General features: G+C 37.1%; 1 protein-coding gene and 1 pseudogene across 1 annotated transcript in view; both read right to left on the reverse strand.

Annotated features, from left to right (window-relative positions):
* The window catches only part of Robo2 (roundabout guidance receptor 2), a 644932-nt gene that overhangs the window by 489687 nt on the left and 148187 nt on the right, over positions 1-7058 (reverse strand). The gene's annotated exons all lie outside the window — the stretch shown is intronic.
* On the reverse strand, positions 5510-6777 carry LOC101577749 (annotated as a pseudogene).

Here is a 7058-nt window from a genome sequence, read left to right on the forward strand (position 1 = left end):
GGTACACAGTCTACAGGGTCTCACTATACAGATCAGACTCACAGTAATCCTTCTGTTTTCTACCTCCCAAGTGCTGGGATTACAGGCACATGCCACCATGCCCAGTCTCAATCTCTGTCTCAACACGCCCCAGGAATGGGGCTGGCAAGTCATGCTGGGGATTGAACCCTGGTCCCTGCATCTGTCTAAGCAAGCACTTAGTCCCTGAGATATCTGGCCAGCCCATGATTTACTTTCACTTTTGTATATTTTGGTTCTATGTATATGTATGAATTTTAAGAAATATATGCGGCTTGGTATTATTCAACACAAGAAATCCTTCCTAGAAGAATTTCCTGGGAAAAACCCTAGGTAGGTGATAGTGTAACTTTAGTTCCCTTGCTGAACAGGTCGCACCCTTTCCACTCTGTACTGCTCCGAGGTCATAGCCCAATTAGCAAAATTACGAAGAACCATCTACAAGATTATTTGGTTAAATTAAGTACTACCAAGATGAGTCCAGAGCTCCCCGTATTCATCAAAAGTCCTGCACTGGCCATCTTGTGAAGCTTAGATGCCATGAAGAATTCCTTCGGTTTAGCTCAGTGAATTGGGGAGCATTCTGCATCAGGACCAGGTTTCTTCCTTGAAGCCAACCTCGAAGCCAACTGTATCATCACAAATTGCCTTTTGAGAACCACTGTCTACTGACTCTAGCCTTGATTACCCTGTCACACTGAAACCTCAAACCATATTCAAAGGCTCTTTATCTTTAATATTATAGTGCCACTCACAAGCAAGAGACTCACCAACGCACAACAGAAATACAGTTTAGTATTTATACAGCACAGTGTATGTCAAAAGCGAAAATGTGGAAGACCCAATACTATTATGGACTACTAGACTCTTTTAGAATATTTTGCTGAGTTAACACACCTATAATATTCAAATAACGGAACTAAGCAAAAAAGGGGATACAGTTGAATGTCCATTTTGTATCTGTGTATTCAAAATGGTTAGGATAGATTTATAGTTATATTATCTTAAAGAATAGAGGGATTTGTTGTAATAGTGTTTGTAAATAGGATATCATGTCTGCATCTTGTACAGCAAATAGCCACTAGGAAGAATGCATACAATGTGTTAATTATTGAAACTGTCTTACCAATTTGGTTTGAAACTGTCTCATTGCTACTTGTTTCTCAATAAAATTATGGGAAAAAAGTGAAAATGTACTTTTTCACAAAGAAGTTAACATTTTCAGATTTAATGAGATACTTCTGAATTTACAACATATCTGAATTTGAATTCAATAAGAAATAATTTTAAATCTTGGTAAAGATTTAAAATTGTATACTGGTTCCAGTTACTTGATAAGTATTAAAATGCTCAGATCCCAATCATAACTATTCCTGAACATCTATTGTGAAATTTGAAATTTATACTTAGCCACATTTGTTCCAAGAAATATGTATAGAAAAACCTGTCAAGGCAGAAAAATCCAGGGTAATGTGAACCTAGTGATTTTAGAAATTGAAGGATTACTATTTTATTTTCTTAGTAACACATATTTTTTTCTTTTAGTAAGTAAGATTAGTATTTGAAAATATATTTATAAAGCAGAACATACTTTTAATATACAAAGCAAAATAGTATAATTGAATTGAGTAAATATTAGTTACTTTAATTGTACTTTTAAACTATTTTTAGAAAATAAAATGTAACACACCAAATGATACATATTTCCTGTTAATCATAAAAAAATTGCATGCTCAACTTTGCTAAAGAATATTAAATTGCTTACCCTTTCAGTAAATAGTTTACTACTCTGTTTAGATATTACAGCTTATTCCCACAATTGCTTCTCTAAATAGAATTGTATTCACTTTATGACCATGCTGTATACAATCTACAATCCATCTTACATTTAAAGGAAAAGTGTTATTTATAATGTTTATTGTTCTTGCCAGTATACTTTTACAAGTCTTGCCATGTCAACGTGAAAAATTTATAGATATACAATAAAGCTTCACTGTGAGGATTTTCAAATAAACTGAGATGCATTTTGTGTTTGTCTAAAAGTCTCAGTAATGAAGCCCTGGGGACTTGTTTATGCCTAGTGTTTTCCCAGCAGGAGAACCAATATTGGTCAGTTCCTCACTCCTCGGAGGCTTTCTCACTAAATGGAACAGCATTAGCTTTGTTCTTTAAGTCTAATTAACAACCAAATCATAAATTTTAGTCTTTGGCCAATTACACTCCAAGCAATATGTTTTGTTTTGTTTTGTTTCGTTTTGTTTTTAATTTGGACTGCTTTGGATTTTATTAGGTTAAAAATACAAAAAAAAAAAAAGAAAAGAAAAGAAAAGAAAAGACAGAATGGTCAAGATGGTACACAAGTTTTATGCATTAGCTTTTTATCCCCGGAGAGCACGGCTCCTATCTGTATTAGGTCACAATTTTAAAGAGTTGAATGATCTGGCAAAATCCCTTGTGAGTATTTAGACCTATCACTGAGTCCCTGAACAATTAAGACTCTCTGCTCAATTTATGGCTCTCAGCCTGACCTGCTAGAGGCACAACAGGTCAAAAAATTAAGGTGCTGACACTAACCTGTTCTCAAAGTAAACACACGCGAACTCCAGGGTCATTTCAGGTCTAAATGGAATAAAATACGGAAAGCATCATGTTTGTCATCCAGTGAGCCTTTGACAAATGTAACCAGTGGGGCGCAACTTTCTTTTGCCTTTGTTTTACATTCTAGTATTAGTTTGATCATCAAAATTATACACAGATCTATTTAGGATTTAATAAAAGTGTATTAGATAAGATGATATTTTTTATCTTCCTGAAGTTCTGCATCTCTGTTTTCAGAGTTTGGCTTAGAATATTTGAGGTATTTCGAGGAACAACTCTCCACATGTTCCCTTTTCCACGCCCCCCAAGAATCACAGTTATGTTTTTTTGCTAGCAAGACCATAAACCTATAAAAAGGTTAATTGAGCATTTTGTACACTAGTATATTAGTTACTTATAAATACAGACTCATTGCCACTTTAGACATTCTATAAAAGTTTATCAGTATAAAAATTTTGTGTTTAGACCTCCCATTCCTTAGATTTTAAGACCATCCATTAGGAAAAGAAAAGAAGAACTGCTTCTCTCCTCTTCAAATCTGGCATAGTGTAATAAAAACAAATTACTTTAAGTCATAGTTCTTCTTTTAAAAGGTCTTGACAAAAATAAAAGTTTAAAGTGTGATCAGGCAAAATATAGCATTCTTTTGCTAGACTCTTCCCTGGAAGATTTTGTGTGTGTTTCGTATACTTTAATGTGGCATTTCACTACTTTCCTTCTAAGGAAGTCATATAAGTTCTGTCTGGAATGAAAACAGAACTCATTTTCATCTGATAAACTGGGAGAATCTTAAAGGAGGCATTCAGGTCAGGATTTATTTATACAGCACTGTTACACAAAATCTTTTCTTTTGAGAAATACCAGACAGCAGCTGAACTGGAGATCAGAATTCATGTTTACCATTTTCCATACAGATAATGCCACTTTGGAAAAGTTACACATAACTAGAAAACAAGAATATTTTCTAAACACAACTAGAATTTTTCAGTGCTTAACTGTCCAATCAATAGTATTCTATTAAAAGTATTCCATTATTTTGTCTTAAATGTTTGAGATGTAACCAATATCCAGATATGGTTCTTCTACGCAACAATCTTATGTATTCTTCAGAAAAAGGGTCAAACTGACCACACAGAATTACTTCTGTCTACAGAAGCACAGATTTCTGATTGTGTGCTAGATGGGCCTGAATACTCTTTCTTCATCGTAGAGATGTACTATGTAAATTACGAACACAAGCAAAAATGTTCACCTCAGTAGCTGCAGCTGAATTCACTATTAGCACTACGAAGGATTACTGTTTTAAACAAATACCTTCACGTCCTATGCTAGCTATTACTGTCAGGTGGGAGTAACACATCAGCAAAGTGCTTGACTATCAGGAAGAGGCAGGAAATTTCATCTCCAGGATCACAATATACTGTACCTGGATGATCTTACTTAATTTTCTACTTATCAGTCTTCTTGTCTATGAAATGGAAATAATAACTGTACCATTCTAAGTTTATTATGAACATGTAGCAAAGCATTTGCGCACAGAAAATGTTCAGTGAATAATAAAGTTTTAAAAATGATATCATTACAGATACTGTAATGCCCTACCTTATATTAAATTGTTACGTCCTATACTCATTTATGTGTTCTGAGTTAAAGTTTCATGAGACAATAAACACCACCTTTTAAAAACCACTAATTTTGAGTGTACAATATGGAAAATAAATTTCGTATTTAAGAAGAAGGCGATAGAACAGGCAATGTTTTGGCACAGTCAAGATTTGCTATTTCTTTATGTCATGGTGACTGAGTGTTTGAAAGAGGCACATTTTCCCATACTCTGGCAAAAGAGGGCACAGGTACATTCTTTAAGAACCAGTTATCATGACATATAGGGTAAACACCATTTATCATATTTCCATGAGCACGTCTTAAGAGAGTCTGCTACAAATCTTATCTTCAGCATTCGTGTCTCAGCAAGCCTGTAGCTTCTCCAGGTCACACATCAGCTTCAAGATGTTCCACATTTTATTCCTATTGTAGCTAGCTGCAAGGCTGTACAATAGCAATCTCAAAAAAAGCTGATCTCATTTAACAAGCTTTTAGAAAACTTACAAATGAAAAAAATGGGAATTACCAGAAATGTCTTAGGAATGTCAAAAAATGTGGAAAATTTAAACTCAGAGTGATCCAAATCAATGTTTTTAAAAAGCACAAAATAGTTTTTTTTTCCCTTATGCACTTTTCTTTTTCAGTGTGAATAGATATTTATTTCCAAGTGATAAGAATAACCTCTCATGCAGCAGATAAAATGAGTACCACCGTCCCAAAGGTTTGGGTCAGCCACCTTTCCAGTCCGGGCTAACCCACCACAAACTCCCAGCAGGTGAAAAATCAATCAATGGTCTTTAGCTCTTGCAAATTCTAATGTACAATCCCTGTTCATCTCAATGATAAAAACGAAACAGCTACAGTCCATTTAAAATACAGCAGCTTTCCCCAAGGAGCCAGTTTCTGAAACCTGTATCCAAAACTCAAAGATATTAATTTAATGATCTTGCATATGTATCATTAAATTTGCCAATATTCTGACAAGTAAAGTATAAGAAATCAAACCCTTCTCAACTTGAAATCAAGTGAAATGCCTTCTTTTTGTTCATGTCTTAAACAGAACATGACCAAACATTACTCCTTATTCATGTTTATGGATTATATTTAGAGCATATTCAATAAATCAGAACTCATCATTTACAATACTGTGCATTAAGTTAGAAGGAATATATAACATACCCCCTCAAAAAAATGAGATAACCTGACCCAAGATAAAAATTGTCTGTAAGGATTATATACATTAAAAATAGGAAAATAAATTAGAAAAAAGTCATCAAGTACTAAAAATCTAGAAGAATTCTTCAAACTCTGCTCTCTTATCCTGACACTTGCTTCAAGCTTTTGTCCGTGCTTTGAAAGCTACAGAATTATATAAATGCCTTTCAAACACATTGTGCAGGAATTCATTTGGCTGCAAGTGGCACTGCATCTCTGATCCAAGGATCTCTTTAAAGGTGTTGTAAGTATCTTTCTTGACCCGCACATCAATGTACATGCATTGAGGGCCAAATTTAATAGTTTCCATTGGAAAATCCCATCCGCAGGACATCTCTGAACACAGAGCACTGCTTTCTCTTGTCCACCTTGGCCCTGTGTTTATTTCCATCTCTAGCCAAAGCCCTCAGCATCCGGGTCGAAGATTCTATGTTTTCATAAAACAAGTCACTCTCCATCTCTCTGGCCAGTTCAAACAGAAGTGCCAAGATTCACCACCAGCTATTCTCATGTTCACATCATCATAAGAAGGCAGATCTGGCAGGTTATGGAAATGCCTCTTCAGCCTTTTCTTCACTTTGCTGGTGGGACACATGGTCAGTAACAACATCCACGAGAGAAGCAGGCCGACGTGGGGCACTGAGGTGGGCATGCTGCAAATACCACTGGTGCCTTCGTCTTTGAGACAGGACTTGGTGAAGATGTTTACCGCATGTGCAGAGTTGAGCACAGTTCAGTAATGTCACCTGCGACAATAAAAACGCAAACACCAAAGCGAGTTGCACACATTTGCCTTGCCTGGACACTAGCTGTTCCATCACACATTTTTCTTCAGGATGGGCCCAAGAGTCTTTAAACTCTCTTCACTTTCACACCAGGACCCAGCTGAACACAAAGTCCAGAGGTCAGCCCTGTGGCTGCATGCTGTTCCTCACTCTTCCCTTTCTTCAGGCAGTGTTCAACACTATCAGTTAACGTCATTCTTCTTTTCAGAAAGAATTCATAGAGCATTTTTGAAGCCATGAATTAATGCCTTTAAGAACTGCCTGCCTCATCTCTGCGCTCTTGTCCAAGTTTGGGTCAATGAATCCCTTCAATTTGCACTCTAGGTCTTGAGTTCCTTCCTCATCAAGGACCTCTGGTCATCCTCAGCAAAGCTGGAGGGATCGCTGAAACCACCACACTGGCTCGTTGCCTTGATGGATGAGTGTTCATCACTACAGGACTGGATATTTCTATGCTGGCCACCTCCTGTAGCCACCGTCACCGTGGTGGCCCCAGAGCTGCCGCCACCACTACTGCCGCTGGGTGGGCAGTGTCTGGCTTCTTATTCTTCGACATCGTGGGACGCCCGGTGCCCCATCTAAACTCCAGCTCACTTGAGACCAGCTGATGGAGATGCACCTTCTATTCCTGAGTCTGTGTGTCAGGTGGCTGAGAGGGGAGACTTAGGCTAACAACAGAGGTGAAAAGCGATGGAGGTATGAGCGAGCAGTGACAGTAGCACAAATCCCCGTGAAGAACTGGGAGTGAAGAGCTGTCATGGGAAACAATACACGTTTCTCTGCAGCGCGGGAGCTAAGGCCAGCATGCGCTTTGCATAAGGAAAATCTGTGTTTTTT

Source organism: Octodon degus, unplaced genomic scaffold (genome assembly GCF_000260255.1).
Source record: "Octodon degus isolate 3935 unplaced genomic scaffold, OctDeg1.0 scaffold00106, whole genome shotgun sequence".
In the NCBI taxonomy this organism is placed as follows: domain Eukaryota; kingdom Metazoa; phylum Chordata; class Mammalia; order Rodentia; family Octodontidae; genus Octodon; species Octodon degus.